General features: G+C 42.4%; 1 protein-coding gene and 1 long non-coding RNA gene across 2 annotated transcripts in view; both read right to left on the bottom strand.

The window, feature by feature from the left end:
- The window catches only part of aph1b (APH1B gamma secretase subunit), a 442,239-nt gene that overhangs the window by 209,644 nt on the left and 215,083 nt on the right, over positions 1 to 17,512 (bottom strand). The window lies entirely within an intron of this gene.
- LOC119424601 lies at positions 12,885 to 13,415 on the bottom strand. The gene is made up of 3 exons (XR_005187515.1): positions 13,219 to 13,415; positions 13,084 to 13,130; positions 12,885 to 12,995 (listed from the first exon to the last, which is right to left on the bottom strand). It is a non-coding gene; the product is annotated as an uncharacterized LOC119424601 (long non-coding RNA).

Raw genomic sequence — 17,512 nt, 5'->3', positions numbered from 1 at the left:
CAGTTTCCTTGAGAGGGGCTGGACACTCTTCCACTCTGGAGTTGCCCCTGGTGAGAGGCGCCGAGCAGGCGTGGGCGTACTTATTGCCCCCCAACTTGGTGCCTGTGTGTTGGGGTTCACCCCGGTGAATGAGAGGGTGGCCTCCCTCCGCCTACGTGTGGGGGGATGGGTTCTGACTGCCGTTTGTGCTTATGCACCAAACGGCAGTTCAGATTATCCACCCTTTCTTTAGTCCTTGGAGGGGGTACTGGAAAGTGCACATCCTGGGGACTCCCTTGTTCTGCTGGGGGACTTCAATGCTCATGTGGGCAATGACAGTGAGACCTGCAGGGGTGTGGTTGGGAGGAACAGCCCCCCTGATCTGTTGTTGGACTTCTGTGCTCGTCATGGATTGTCAATAACGAACACCTTGTTCAAGCATAAGGGTGTCCATATGTGCTCTTGGCACCAGGACACCCTAGGACGCAGTTCAATGATCGACCTTGTCATCATCTCATCTGATCTGCGGCCACATGTCTTGGACACTCGTGTGAAGAGAGGGGCGGAGCTGTCAACTGATCACTACCTGGTGGTGAGTTGGCTCCGATGGGAGAGGATGCCGGTCAGACCTGGCAGACCCAAACGTATTGTGAAGGTTTGCTGGGAACATCTGGCAGAGTCTCCTGTGAGACGAAGTTTCAACTCCCACCTCTGGGAGAACTTTGAACATGTTCCGAGGGAGGTGGGGGACATTGAGTCTGAGTGGACCATGTTTCGTGCCTCAATTGTCGAGGTGGCTTACCAGAGCTGCGGCCGCAAGGTTGTCGGTGCCTGTCACGGCGGCAACCCTCGAACCCGATAGTGGACACCGTCGGTGAGGGATGCTGTCAGGCTGAAGAAGGAGTCCTATCAGGCCTTTTTGGCTTGTGGGACCCCGGAAACAGCTGATGGGTCCAAGCGACATGCGGCTCGGGTGGTTGCTGAGGCAAAAACTTGGGCATGGGAGGAGTTCGGAGAGGCCATGGAGAACGACTTCCGCACGGCTTCGAGGCGATTCTGGTCCACCATCCGGCGTCTCAGGGGGGGAAAGCGGTACACCACCAACACTGTTTACAGTGGGAGTGGTGTGCTGCTGACCTCAACTCGGGATGTTGTGGGTCGGTGGGCGGAATACTTTGAAGACCTCCTCAATCCCACCGGCATGTCTTCCACTGAGGAAGCGGAGCCTGGGGACTTTGGGTCGGGTCCTCCAATCTCTGGTGCTGAGGTCACCGAGGTGGTTAAAAAGCTCCTCGGTGGCAGGGCCCCAGGGGTGGATGAGATTCGCCCAGAGTTCCTTAAGGCTCTGGATGTTGTAGGGTTGTGCTGGCTTACGCGACTCTGGAATATTGCGTGGACATCGGGGGAAGTTCCCCTGGATTGGCAGACCGGGGTGGTGGTCCCCCTATTCAAAAAGGGGAACCGTAGAGTGTGTTCCAACTACAGGGGAATCACGCTCTTAAGCCTCCCTGGTAAGGTCTATTCGGGGGTTCTGGAGAGGAGGGTCCGTCGGATAGTCGAACCTCGGATTCAGGAGGAGCAGTACGGTTTTCGTCCTGGCCGTGGAACACTGGACCAGCTCTACCCTCTCAGCAGGGTCCTTGAGGGTGCGTGGGAGTTTGCCCAACCGGTCTACATGTGCTTTGTGGACTTGGAGAAGGCGTTCGACCGCGTCCCTCGGGGGACCCTGTGGGGGGTACTCTGGGAGTATGGGGTACCGGGCCCTTTGATACGGGCTGTTAGGTCCCTGTATGACCGGTATCAGAGCCTGGTCCGCATCGCCGGCAGTAAGTCGTGCTTTATCCCGGTGAGAGTTGGACTCCGCCAAGGTTGCCCTTTTTCACCGATTCTGTTCATAACTTTTATGGACAGAATTTCTAGGCGCAACCAAGGTGTTGAGGGGATCCGTTTTGGTGGCCTTAGGATTGCTTCTCTGCTTTTTGCAGATGATGTGGTCTTATTGGCTTCATCAGATCGTGATCTACAGCTTTCGCTGGAGCGGTTCGCAGCCAAATGCGACGCGGCCGGGATGAAGATCAGTTCCTCCAAATCCGAGGCCATGGTCTTGAGCCGGAAAAGGGTAGAGTGCCCTCTCCGGGTCAGGGAGGAGGTCCTACCCCAAGTGGAGGAGTTCAAGTATCTTGGGGTCTTGTTCACGAATGAGGGAAAAATGGAGCGTGAGATCGATAGGCGGATAGGTGCAGCGTCTGCAGTGAAGCAGGCGCTGTACAGGTCTGTCGTGGTGAAGAGAGAGCTGAGTCAAAAGGCGAAGCTCTCAATTTACCGATCGATCTATGTTCCTACCCTCATCTATGGTCACGAGCTTTGGGTTGTGACCGAAAGAATGAGATCTCGGATACAAGCGGCCAAAATGAGTTTTCTCCGCAGGGTGTCTGGGCTCTCCCTTAGAGACAGGGTGAGAAGCTCGATCATCCGGGAGGGACTCGGAGTAGAGCCGCTGCTTCTCCACATCGAGAGGAGCCAGTTGAGGTGGCTTGGGCATCTGTTTAGGATGCCTTCTGGACGCCTCCCTGATGAGGTGTTCCGGACACGTCCCACCGGAAGGAGGCCCAGAAGAAGACCCAGGACACGCTGGAGGGACTTTGTTTCTCGGCTGGCCTGGGAACGCCTCGGGATTCCCCCGGAAGAGCTGGCCCAAGTGGCTGGGGAGAGGGAAGTCTGGGCCTCCCTACTTAGGCTGCTACCCCCGTGACCCGACCCCGGATAAGCGGAAGAAAATGGATGGATGGATGGATGGATGTTTATATACAGTGAACCCTCGTTTTTCACGGGGGTTACGTTCCAAAAAGAACTCGTGATAGGCAAAATCCGTGAAGTAGTAAACTATTTTTTTTTACAATTATTATACAATGAAATACTCCATAATACATTCAAACCAAAGAACAAAACCTTTTTACAGGCCCAAGCATTTGTTTAACAAATAAAAGTACTGTATAAACGTTTTTTACAAATAACTACTGTAACTACTGAGACTGTTTAGCCAATCAGAATGCAGAACACGATGCATGATGCAAATCCGTGAAGCAGCAAGACCGTGAAAGGTGAACCGCGTTATAGCGAGGGTTCACTGTATATATATTTAACTCAGCAAACTGAATTCAGATTTGCTGTGTTGTTATTTTGTTTATTTGTCATATGCAGGTTAAAACAAGGTCAACAATGCAATGAAATGTTCAGCATTAGAAGAACTGATTCGACTCACAAAAAAACAACAAGGAATATGCTACAAAAACATGCAATAGGCATACAAAATAAAGTACCAAGAAGTGAAAAAAAATTAAAAGGTCCAAAAGAAATATAGTACACAACAACATGGTCAAATATAACGGTGCAAGTAGGATGAATTTGTATAAATACATATTTCATCGTAGTAATATAAGCTTAAATTTCCTGCGGGATCAGTAAAGTTTATCTCATCTTATCTTAAATGCACATGATATATATTGCACATAACTTACAAACTACACATGTTGCACAGGTAGTGAGTAACATTGAAATGAATTATGATGGTAAGATAGTGACATGCATGGACTCTTACTGCAGCACCTTCAGTCATAGACTGAGAACATCAAGGTGCTCCACAGAACAACACAGGAAGTCCTTCCTCCCTGTGAATATCAAACTTTTCAACTCCTCCCCTTTAATAACAATAAAATTAATCCTGCACCACAATAAACATTTTAATGTTTTTCACATTAAAACATTTCACACATGTCTGCACCTGACCTGTTTAGATCTTAATTGCTGGTATTTTTTATATTCTCTGTTATTTTTTTATATCTTCAGTGATTCCTTATGTATGTTCCTTTGTACTGAAACTCTGGCACAACAATTTCCTGCGGGATCAATAAAGTTTTATCTTATCTTATCTTATCTTACCTTATCTTATCTTCTTATCTTATCTTATCTTAGCCACATAGTGCAGCAGCAATAAACATATTAAATATCACATACAGTATGTGGCTCAGTGCAATGTTTGTCAGTTGTTCAGTATCAATATCAATCTTTATTTCAAGACAAAAAATAGTCCATACCAAAGATAAAATAAGATCAAACCAATCATCAAGTCAAAAAGACAAATGCATCCATCACAAAGCAGACAAACAGTTATTCCAATGTTTAAAAAAGCTTGAGGTATACCCATCCATCCATACATCCATTTTCTTTACCCGTTTATTCCATTTTGGGTCACGGGGGTCGCTGGTGCCCATGTCCAGCAATCACTGTGCGAGGGGCGGGGTACACCCTGGACAGGTCGCAAGTCCATCACAGGGCCACATAGAGACAAATGAGACAAACAACCATTCACTCTCTCACTCACACCTAGGGACAATTTAGAGTTACCAATCAGCCTAACATGCATGTTTTTGGACTGTGGGAGGAAACCGGAGTACCCGGAGAAAACCCACGCATGCACGGAGAGAACATGCAAACTCCACCCAGAAAGGCCCCTGGACCGGGGTTTGAACCAAGGACCTGCTCGCTGAGAGGCAGCAGCTCTACCAGTTGCGCCACCGTGCTGCCTTGAGGTATACCTAGTATTGCTATATGTTGCAGTTGACAAAGCTCTTATTGTTAAGTTGTTTGATACATCCAAGCGGCACATACTTTGTACATTTATACATGAAGTTCCTCAGCAAGGCATGAAAAGTTGAAGTGTTGCTCATGACAAACATTTGACCTGCAGATGTCCATCTTGGAAGTCTGAGGAGGATTCTAAATACATCCTGATCGGCAGTGGTGGAGAAAGTACTCAAACACTGTAATTAAGTAAAAGTACAAATAAACAGACAAAAATGTACTCTAGTAAAAGTAGAAGTACCATATTAACATTTTTACTTAAGTAAAAGTAAATAAGTACTTGCTTTTAAAATACTTAAAGTATTAAAAGTAAAAGTACTTGCTGATTGTATTACGTAATGCAAAGGTCTATATACCATTAAGTGTGCCTACCATATGTACAGGTCCTTCTCAAAAAATTAGCATATTGTGATAAAGGTCATTATTTTCCATAATGTAATAATAAAATGAAACTTTCATATATTTCAGATTCATTGCACACCAACTGAAATATTTCAGGTCTTTAATTGTTTTAATACTGATGATTATGGCATACAGCTCATGAAAACCCAAAATGCCTGTCCCAAAAAATTAGCATATTTCATCTCACCAATGAAAGACAAGTGTTTTTAATACAAAAAACGCCAACCTTCAAATAATCATGTTCAGTTATGCACTCAATACTTGGTTGGGAATCCTTTTGCATGAATGACTGCTTCAGTGTGGCGTGGCATGGAGGCAATCAGCCTGTGGCACTGCTGAGGTGTTTTGGAGGCCCAGGATGCTTCGATAGCGGCCTTAAGCTCATCCAGAGTGTTGGGTCTTGTGTCTCTCAACTTTCTCTTCACAATATCCCACAGGTTCTCTATGGGGTTCAGGTCAGGAGAGTTGGCAGGCCAATTGAGCACAGTAATACCATGGTCAGTAAACCATTTACCAGTGGTTTTGGCACTGTGAGCAGGTGTCAGGTCATGCTGAAAAATGAAATCTTCATCTCCATAAAGCTTTTCAGCAGATGGAAGCATGAAGTGCTCCAAAATCTCCTGATAGCTAGCTGCATTGACCCTGTGCTTGATAAAACACAGTGGACCAACACCAGCAGATGACATGGCACCCCAGTGACTGTGGAAACTTGACACTGGACCTCAAGCAATGTGAATTCTGTGTCTCCTCTCTTCCTTCAGACTCTGGGACCTTGATTTCCAAAGGAAATGCAAAATTTACTGTAATCAGAGAACATAACTTTGGAGCACTCAGCAGCAGTCCCAGGCGAGATGCTTCTGACGCAGTCTCTTGTTCAAAAGTGGCTTGACCTGGGAAATGCTGCACCTGTAGCCCATTTCCTGCACACGCCTGTGCACGGTGGCTCTGGATGTTTCTACTCCAGACTCAGTCCACTGCTTCCGCAGGTCCCCCAAGGTCTGGAATCGGCCCTTCTCCACAATCCTCCTCAGGGTCCGGTCACCTCTTCTCGTTGTGCAGCGTTTTCTGCCACACTTTTCCCTTCCCACAGACTTCCCACTGAGGTGCCTTGATACAGCACTCTGGGAACAGCCTATTCGTTCAGCAATTTCTTTCTGTGTCTTACCCTCTTGCTTGAGGGTGTCAATGATGGCCTTCTGGACAGCAGTCAGGTCGGCAGTCTTACCCATGATTGCGGTTTTGAGTAATGAACAAGGCTGGGAGTTTTTAAAAGCCTCAGGAATCTTTTGCAGGTGTTTAGAGTTACGTCGTTGATTCAGATGGTTAGGTTAATAGCTTGTTTAGAGAAACTTTTCATGATATGCTAATTTTTTGGGACAGGCATTTTGGGTTTTCATGAGCTGTATGCCATAATCATCAGTATTAAAACAATTAAAGACCTGAAATATTTCAATTGGTGTGCAATGAATCTGAAATATATGAAAGTTTCATTTTTATCATTACATTATGGAAAATAATGACCTTTATCACAATATGCTAATTTTTTTAGAAGGACCTGTATATTTTCTGTAATATATTAATAAAGTTGAGACATTTTAATGAACGATGCTGCAGATAATACATGTTTTTATTGTGTTTACTCTGTGACACAGTTCAACTTGGACTTGTGATTCTGTGTCAGAATTTCAGGGATGCAGAGTTAAATGTCATTAAGCAAAATAAGAAAGGAATGATTTTACCAATGAAAGTTTTTATTTTACACAAAGCAAAACCAATGTGTCATTTTAACTGCAGTAAACACATTTAAGTAAAAGTTGTCTGCTTGAACAAAAGGAACATTAGACACAACTAACAAAGGAACAGGCTCTGATCATTTCAACTGATATTTCAACTCCAGTTTGTCATCAACTCTATTCAAAAAACGTTCAATACAAAAACAACTGGACTTTATTTGTAACAGAAGACGTTTTGAATTCATCATGTCCTGGATGACTGAGAATCTTCACAGTCATCAACTCTAGTTAAAATACTGTCTATTCAATCTTGTAATGGGTCAATACTGAACAATATTTTAACTTCCTGACACCATTTTTAAAACTTGGACCTGAGTGTCGAGCCATTTGGAGACATCTGTCTCCTGTTCTAACATCATAAACTGACACATTTTAATATTGCAACAAGAATTTCTTGTTCAAGTTCAGAAGAAGTTGGTTTTCAAAGATTTTTGAGTCCAGTCTGGCTCTTTTGGGAGAGAGAATCTGTCCTGCTGTACTGAGCAGTCTTTCAATAAGGACATGGATGGAGCATATCTTCTGGGTGACTCTCTTGCGGTGGAATACATTTTGTGTGTTAGCAGTGCTGGGGGTGCACCCATCTCAGTGGCATATGCATGCATTATATATATATATATATATATATATATATATATACACATACATACACGCACACTAGAATGTGACAAGATCTGGGTTTTGGATCAGCAACAACAACAACAAGCCCAAGAACAGTTTAACAATTTTATTGTGAACAGGAAAAACTCTCGTTGAGGTCTGGGTCCTGGGCCGGGTCCAATCTGTCAAGACAGAAGAGTTAGTGGCTTTGACTAAGTTCTGGACGTGCAGGTGAACGTTGGTGTCTGCACTAACCTTCTGTCTTGATGTTGCAGCAGAGTCTGTAGTTACACTGTAGTCGGTGATGTCCCTCCAGAAGAGCAGGTTGCTGCAGTGGAGCAGATTAAAGGACTTGAAGTCCAGAATAGGGAAATCCAGAATCGTGGTCTGTGAGTTGTTGCAGGGGTCAAAAACCATAGAAGAGGAGAAGCGAGAACAGGGCCGAGTCATGATCCAAAAGACGTGGTCAAAAGGGGAAGACACAGAGTCAGAAACCATGGGCAGATAGGCAGACAAAACCCAAGAGGGTTCAGGCAAGACGAGGAGTCAAAAACAGGCGAGGAGTCATGACAAGAGACAAGATCAGGTATGCTGGATTTCTACTGCTTGAAAGGTTCAAGAATCTGGCACTGACTGAGTGAATGCAGGGAGTTTAAGTAGGGTGGAGAACAGGTGTAGAGCATGAGCTTGATTGCTGGGTGAGAGTGAGTGACAGGAACAGGCAGAACTTGGCAGGAAAAAACACAAAAATGACAGGCTGTGAGGGGCAAAAGCATGACAGAATGTATATCATTGGCCCAGCTCTTCTTGAAGGCGGGCCTAACGTTACCTGCCCACTTTGTAATGATTCAATGGACCAGCTCCCCTCTCACCATTGGTTACTTTCAAAGTAACAAACAAATCAAAAAGCTGCAACATGAATGTAACTTGTAATGCAACACATTATAGAAATGTAGTGCAGTAGAAAGTACAGATACTTGATGTAAAATGTAGTGGAGTAAAAGTATAACGTACCCACATTTAACTCTACTTAAGTAAAGTACAGATGCATGAAAAATGTACTTAAGTACAGTAACAAAGTATTTGTACTTAATTACATCCCACCACTGCTGATCGGCTATTTGCAGTTTCATCATTATAGCTTTACTGTAGTTACACCAGAGGTGAGCCGTATTAAAGGAGGTCCAATAAGTTTGAAAAAGAGACACTGTAACCTCATCACCTCCGTATTATCAAGAGTTTAGTAATCTGACAGCTTGTGGATATTAACTGTCTTTGAGTCTTTTTGTATGTGATGGCAGTCTCCTGTATTGTCTGAGGATAGAAGGAAGAGTCCTTGTGCTGGGTGGGTGTGGTCTTAATGATGCTGCATGCTTTACACAGACATCGGCTGTGGTAGATGTCCTGGATGGTGTGGAGACTACTACCAGTGATGTCCTATGCTGTTTGCACCACTCTCTGTAGTGCTTTCTGACTCTGGTGCAGTTCCCGTTCCACCCTGTGGTGCAGCCTGTCAGCAGTCTCTCTATGATGCACCTATAAAAGTTAGTGAGGATGCTGGTGTTTGTACCAAACTTCTTTAGTCTTCTTAGGAAATAGAGCCTTCGCATCTAATCAACCTTAGCAGAAATGACTGTACCTGAATCAACTTTACATACATGGAGCTAAAGTTTGCTGTGGTAGTAGCTGAGATTCATACTAGAGATGCACAATATTATCGGCATGGTATCGGCAGTCGATATTTGTGATAAAGTTAAATATCGGACATCGGCCATTCCATCAAAATAACTCACCAATACGGCGTTGTTTTTCTATGACAACCCAGTGATAAAGATGTCTGCAGTGGCAGCACAACGTGATGACGTCACGTGCACCTACCTGATCTGATCACGGCAGAGAGGAAAATTCAAGATGTCGGCGGTGTGGAAGTTTTTTCGTTGAGGATGTCGGAGTCCGAAGATTTTTGGACTATGTTGAGTCTCGCTACATTGTCCCCAGTCAGAGATATTTTTCCGACGTTGCTTTACCCGAGGTACAAGCCGTCATTTCTGATGTCATTGAGAAGCTAATAGCACTTGGGTGAGTTTTACCACAGACAGTTGTATGTCGTGTTAGCCTCGTTAGCATGATTAGTCACAATGGATAGACAAAAACTTTGATCTTAAAAAGGCTGTTCTTCATGCACAGGAGTGCAGAGGATCCCACACTGCAGCTATAGGAACCTGGAACAAGCCTCCACAAGTGAGACAGCATCGCAGATGACTAATGCTAATAAATAACATTTAACACTTTTTATTTAATATAAGTTAAAGTGCTATGCATATCATATTCGACAGGCCCCCTCACTGTCCATGTTTAAAACCCATCTGAAAACTCATCTCTACTCACTGGCCTTCAACCCAACTGAGACTTGATTTTACTTCATTTTTTTTTTTATTTGATCTGTTTAACTCATCGTTTTATTGTGGTTTAAATAGAGCTTTTAGTTCACTGTGTGCTTGGCTTTGTAGCTTTGTTTATATGCTCTCTTTTGTCTTGTTTTTAACTGATGTTCAGCACTTTGTTTCAGCTGTGGCTGTGTTAAAGCGCTTTATAAATAAAGTTGATGATGATGATGATGATATGGCTGTTACTGAATATATGTCACCAGCTCTTACAGCTGTTACACAATTTTTGTAGCAAATAAGCCTAAATAAGAGGGTTATGCTCTGACAAAGGAAAGTATATAAAAATATCGGTATTGTTATCGGCCAAGTCAGTTTTAAAATATTGGCCAAAAATCCAATATCGTGCATCCCTAAGTCATACCCAACACATAATCCAAGCACTAACTGATTGTGCTCAACCTAGTTGCCTCACATTGACACAATCTGCTCACTTCCCACACATCAAGCAGTACAATTAGAGTGTGATGGTGCAAGATGAAAGTAAGGAGGATTTTTCCCAGTTGTCACATATCATAAATGCATGATGAAGATTTTGTGGAATTAGGGAGGAGTGACACCATCATGACTGAAAACGTCCGACACAGACGTCTAAAACACAGTCTCCTCTGAACAAAATGAAATAAGTTTCTGACATGAACTGTTTTTCCTTCCTTGCCTTGATTCATTGTTTAAACAGAACCTACCTGGATGAGTTCATAAATTTAGAAAAAGAAAAAAATAAGTCCCCACTTATGATCCACATTCCTGTGAGGAACTTAAAAACTCCATCTACAATGTGGAGCTGGTGAAGCTGGTTCATAACAACAGCTGCCATGAATCCAAAATATCATCACTTCAAATGTTAGCTTAGTTGCTGCAGTTGGTCTTTGAGTGGGGTGCTTGGCCACATGTCCAAATCCTTTGGGAACAGAATCCACCACAAGTCCAGTCTGGCGCTAGCTGTCTTAATGTCGCCTCTGAGGTTTCATGTTTCACTGTGATGCAGGGGTTTTAGCCCGAGAAGCAGTCAAATCCACAGACTCCTGTTTCATCTGCTTGCACACAAGCCCTTCTCTCACTTAGCAGATGATTTTTTACTACTCATACTTCTTGTGAGGTTTTTTTTTTGGCTCTGAACCATTGTCATATTGACTAATATCAACACAACTGAGGCAAGATTATTTCTGAGGTGACGTTAATGTTTTTCAGAGGTAATAAACTTCTTTTCTTTTTTGATAAATCCTATAGTTAGGGTCGGCTTGGGTTTCCTGAGCTGTCCCTTAGTAATGTTGCTATAGGCTTAGACTGCTGGAGGACAAACTGACCACAATTTCACTCTGCTACAGTCTTTACTTACTCTGCTCAACCTGTTTTGTATTTGTAATTATTTTTTCTATCCTTAACATGTGTTTTTTTGTCTTTCAGATACACCTGGACCTACATCTGGACCTACCATTCTGTGTTCATCTGTCTCTCCTTCCTGTCCTCTCAACCAGCCGGTCAAAGCAGATGACCGCTTGTCCTGAGCCTGGTTCTGCTGGAGGTTTCTTCCTTTTAAAAGGGAGTTTTTCTTTCCACTGTTGCCACTGTGCTTGCTCAGGATGGGAGACTGCAACGAAGCCAAGATTCAACTTGTCTGCTGGATTCCTTAGATAGAGAACTTTACTAATTGGCTTTTATGTTTGTGAATGTTCCTGTAAAGTGCCCTGAGACAACTTTGTTGTGATTTGGCGCTATATAAATAAACTGAATTGAATTGAAATTTTAAGATTAGAGGAAACACTAATATCGGCACAAACACTTTTTATCCCAACTGCAATCAGTTGGTTTAGGCAAATTAAAATCTGTTTCATTTTGGTGCAGATATCTTAAAGTCTTAAAACAGAGCACTTGCTTGGATGATTAATCTCCAGTTAAATATATTTTCTTTGTTTCACAGATCCATAATCATGGGATGAGGAGGAGTTATGATTACTCAACATCTTCCAGGAAACAGCAGTCAGAGTGATCTCAGGCTGGAGAATCAGGGAGAGATCCTCACGTAGACATCAAGTTAAAAGCTACTGAGACTGGAGCTCAATTACAGGTTACATGTTAGATTGAAGATAATTCATGGTGGCTCAGTTGGTAGAGCTGTTGCCCTTCAGCGAGAAGGTCGTTGGTTCAAATCCCAGCCGGGGAACCTTTCTAGGTGGAGTTTGCATGTTCTCTTCGTGCATACGTGGGTTTTCTCCGGGTGCTCCGGTTTCCTCCCACAGACCAAAAACATGCATGTTAGGCTGATTGGTAACTCTAAATTGTCCCTAGGTGTGAGTGAGAGAGTGAATGGTTGTTTGTCTCACGTGTCTCTGGTCTCTGTGAAGGACTGGAGACCTGTGTCCCCCACCTGCTTTATGTCCTCGAGAGGGGAGCTATGGAGGGTGGGGGGAGCGGAATATAAAGAACTGACAAGGAGTTGGAAACACCGAATCTTAACAATAGAACTCAGAATGTAATAATTTGATGATTTCAAACATTTTTTTAGATACTGAACTAAATTTGATGTGATATAGTGGCTAAGGTTCAAGTTCTTTATTGTCATTCTCATCACATGTCATACATGAGGTGGAATGAAATTGTGTACACAGGGTCTGAGTTACACCCAAAATGAGCAAAAATATAAAGTATGAAAAAAGGTCTACAAGCTCTAAGGGCTACGCTAAACAGTAATAATGTAATATAATACGGTGTATTAAGCAGCAGCCTGAACATGAGCCTGTTGTGAGCAGATTGGTATGAAGGCTAAGCAAAGTCCCCTACAAAACTCATCACATCTTGTTGTGAGGATTTTAGTATTTCTCCTTCACTCCACTCTCTTGCTGCTCCTGAGTGGCAGAGCAGAGCTAATTATCACCAACTGCTTCTTATCTACTGACGAGGACCTGCAGAACTTAAGGCTGACTTGGATCTACAAGCCTCTGCTGGAACATTGTCCCATTAATGGGACCGTGTCCAGCCCTAATGCTTTCTTGACTCTGTGTGCTAAACTTACCTGTCCTCTCTTGTGCACTCCCTGTAGCTCCTTTTTCAAGTTATTCCTCGTCTCCTTGACCAGTCTTGAATCTATCCCTGGTAACGGTGATTGAGTCCTCCATGAACGCTCCTCTGGAGCAGTCATCTACAAACAAGGACCATAACCATCATTCAAACATCTTCTCCACCAGCCTTAAGGTCTGTCCTGCCACTCTTAAAACTGCCCTTCTTACCTGTTCACCGGTCATTCTACATCATCCTGGAATCCTCCGGTATCCTCCTCCAAACCCGCAACAAAAAAAAGACATCAAGTAAGCAGCTACCATTCTCTGGACAGAAAACTATATTCTCACAAGTCAAACACTCACAAATTCTTCAATCTCCTGCAGCTCCTTCTTGTGTTCCTGTGTCCCCCCATTATTGAAAAAAAGCACTTACCTGTTTTACAAACTGTTGGTATCCTGTGTCTTAATGATTTCTCTGGGTGTTAAAACTACTGAGAGGCGGGGGACACCCTGGACAGGTCTCCAGTCCATCACAGGAACATCCTGGACAGGTCTCCAGTCCATCAAAGGGACACACAGAGACAAACGAGACAAACAACCATTCACTCTCTCACTCACACCCTGGGACAATTTAGAGTTACCAGTCCTATGCATGTAACATGCATGTTTTTGGTCTGTGGGAGGAAACTGGTGTACACAGAGAAACCCCGCCTGTGCACAGGGAAAACATGTAAACTCCACACAAAAAGGCCCCCAGCAGGAATGTGACTTGTGACCTTCTTGGTAGAGGTGACAGCACTGACAACCGTGTCACCCTTATCTTAAAATGACATATTTGAATTATTATTATTATTCATTGTAAAGTATAATCTATATGTATGTCAAGCAAACTATTTCAGCTGACTCTTCTGTCACAGTAGTTTATTTTCTTCCAAATTGTTGAAATGGTCCCAAAAACAGAAGAAGGTTTGAGTCACTGATACCAAAATGATACCATTGCTCACCTCAGCTAGAAGGGTAAGTGTATCTTAGATTTCATGAGCTGCTAAATTTAACACAGCACCTTTCCATAAAGCTGCAAGGAGATTGCAATGTGAGCAGTTCTTTCCCATGCTGCAACTTTATATCTCTGAAGCCATTTAAAAACACTGACACAACAAATGCACAAATAAATATGACTAAATCTGAAGTTTAAAGTAAAGAAAAGAAAATGTTTTTTTAAGTTGATGAAGTTTTTAGTTCCATGAAAAATGTAATATTTAAATAATTTTTGTTTGCATAAAAGCCAAAGAACATTCAATCAAATTCTGAGTTTTGCACGCTCCAGACCAATGAGAAATCCTTAGAATTCAGCTTTTTAAAATTCCTCAATATTCCAACAGATTGAAAAATCAAGTGTTTTGTGGTTTGTTTGTTTTTTGCTTGGGCTTCCTTAGCTATCCTTTAGTTATGCTGTTATTAACTTAGACTGCTGTAGGACAAATTGACCAACTAAATTCTATTCAGTTTATTTGTACAGTGCCTATTCACAACAAAGTTGTCTCAGGACAATTTACAGAACGTTCACAAACATAAAAGCCAATTATTAAAGTTCTCTATCTAAGGAATCCAGCAGACAAGTTGAATCATTATTTTGTCACAGTCTTCCATCCTGAGCAAGCACAGTGGCAACAGTGGAAAGAAAAACTCCCTTTAAAAGAAAGAAACTGTCAGTAGAACCAGACTCAGAACAAGCAGCCATCTGCTTCAACTGACTGGATTTGAGAGGAACTAGGAGAGACAATTGAACCCAGAATGGTAGGTCCAGGTGCACCCGAAAGACAAAAACACAAGTCAATGAAAGAAAAAATAATTACAAATACAAAACAGGTTGAGCAGAGTAAGTAAAGACAGTAGCAGAGAGAAAAGTGTGGTCAGTTTGTCCTCCAGCAGTCTAAGCCTATAGCAGCATAACTAAGGGACAGTTCAGGAAACCCAAGCCGACCCTACCTATAGGATTTAGCAAAAAGGAAAGTCTTAAGCCTAGTTTTAAAACTGGATAATGTGTCAGCCTCACGGACAGAAACTGGAAGTTGGTTCCACAAGAGAGGAGCCTGATAACTGAAAGATCTGCCTCCCATTCTGTTTTTGAAAACTCTAGGAACCACAAGTAAACCTGCAGTCTGAGAGTGAAGTGTTCTGTTAGGAAAATAAGGAACAATAAGATCTGTAATATAAGATGGAGCCAGGTTGTTGAGAGCTTTGTAGGTTAGAAGTAAGATTTTGAATTGTATTCTGGATTTGACAGGGAGCCAATGGAGAGAAACTAAAACTGGAGAGATATGATCTCTCCTACTAACTCCAGTTAAGACTCTGGCAACAGCATTTTGGATCAACTGAAGACGTTTTAAAGAAATTTTTGGACATCCAGATAATAAACCATTGCAATAGTCCAGTCTAGACGTGACAAATGCATGAACCAGTTTTTCTGCATAATTTTTAAATGAGATGTTTCTAATTTTAGCGAAATTACGCAGGTGGAAGAAGGCAGTTCTAGTAATGTTTTTAATGTGGGGGATAAAAGGCTAAAGAGTATTAGTCCAAGCACTGAGCCCTGAGGAACCTCATGACTAACTTTGGTGTATGAAGAAGATTTATTATTTACATTTACAAACTGGAATCTATCAGATAGATATGATTTAAACCATTTTAGAGCCGTTCCTGTAATCCCAATATCATATTCAAGCCTCTGTAGTAAAATATTGTGATCAACTGTATCAAATGCAGCACTGAGGTCTAACAGGACCAGTATAGACACAAGTCCATTGTCTCAGGCCATGAGAATATCATTAGTTACTTTTACCAGTGCTGTTTCTGTGCTATGAAAAGCTCTAAACCCTGACCGAAACTCTTCAAACAGATTATTTCTTTGTAGATGTTCACACAACTGACCTGCAACTATTTTCTCTAGAACTTTTGAGATGAAAGTTAGATTAGATATAGATCTATAGTTGGCCAGAATTTCTGAATCAAGGTTAGACTTCTTAAGTAAAGGTTTAATTACAGCAACCTTAAAGCTCTGTGGTACATAACCATCCATTAAAGACAAATTAAGTAGATCCAAAATGTGGACATTAATTACGGGAAGTACCTCTTTAAACAGTCTGGTTGGGATGGGATCTAGCAGGCATGTGGATGGTTTGGATGAGGTTATTATTTTTGACAATTCAGAGCTCAACAGGACAAAAACTGTCCAAACATAAATCAGGCTCTAGTGAAATTTTTAAAGTTGTCTCATTTGACAGGGGACTAGAGATACTAGAAGGAAGGATGGTTTGAATTTTCTCTCTAATTGAAATAATTTTATTTATAAAGAATCTCATGAAGTCATCACTACTTATAGTCAGAGTCAGATTCAGAGTTTCTTTATTGTCATTCGTACCTCATGTGGTACATGTGGTGGAGCGAAATTATGTACACAGGGTCCCAGTTACACCCAACAATAAAATGTATAAGAAAAACAGTAATAACATCTAAGATATGAACTAAGAAAAACATCAACTAAATATACACTAAGCACTCATAACATAAAACATTGAACATCAGCACAAACATGAACATGAGTCTGTGAGCAGATGTGCACGCATGAACACATCAACATTGAAACAGATCAGCAGCAACATGAAACAGATCAGCAGCAACATGATGTGATTTTTCACAGTGATTATTCTAGTTAGAGATTCATGAGTCTAACAGCCTCAGGGTAGAAGCTGTTCCTCAGTCTAGTGGTTCTACACTTAATGCTCCTCAACCTCCTTCCTGAGGGGAGTGGGGCAAAAAGTGTGTGTGCTGGGTGAGTGGGGTCCTTCATGATGCAGGTGGCCCTCTTCCTGCATCTGGAGGTGTAGATGTCTGTGATGGTGGGGAGGCTGACTCCAACATCTTCTGTGCAGCCTTCACCACTCTCTGCAAAGCTTTTCTTTCTGCAGCTGTGCAGCCTCCATGCCACACATTGATGCTGGAGCACAGGATGCTCTCCACTGCACACCTGTAGGAGGAGGTGAGGACTGAGCTTCCCAGACCAGCTCGCCTCAGCCGTCTGAGGAAGTAGAGTCTCTGATGAGCTTTCTTGATCAGGCGATCAGGTTGATTATAGTTGTAGGGATACATGGTTCAACAGCAATGGGACTTTTAATTAGTCTAGCAATATTACTAAACAGAAACCTAGGGTTATTTTATTCTCCTCTATTAAAGATGAGTAATATAAAGTTCTAGCTTTACGGAGAGCTTATTCATATATTAGCAGACTATCTTTCCAAGTTAAATAAAATTCTTCATTTTCTCTCCTGGTTTCTAGATGCTGCTTTAAAGTACGTAACTCAGAATTGAACCAAGGAGCCAGTTTCCTCTGACTGATTACTTTCTTTTTCAGTGGAGCAATTTTATCAATTGAAGTTTGCATTGAAGTTGTAAGATGATCAACTAGATGATCTAAGTCACCGTTCTCTGATGCATTACTCTGCAAGACAGAGGAAAACATTGATGGAAGAGATTGTTTAAATTTGGTTACAGCATTTTCTGATAAGCACCTGCTGAGATGAAATTTACTTTCAGTGACTGTGTAGTCATTTAATGTAAACTCAAAGGTTATTAAAAAAATGGTCGGACAGAATAGGAT

The sequence above is a fragment of the Nematolebias whitei genome, chromosome 2 (assembly GCF_014905685.2).
Source record: "Nematolebias whitei isolate Nwh7 chromosome 2, NemWhi1, whole genome shotgun sequence".
In the NCBI taxonomy this organism is placed as follows: domain Eukaryota; kingdom Metazoa; phylum Chordata; class Actinopteri; order Cyprinodontiformes; family Rivulidae; genus Nematolebias; species Nematolebias whitei.
This window is presented reverse-complemented; position numbering and strand designations above follow the sequence as displayed.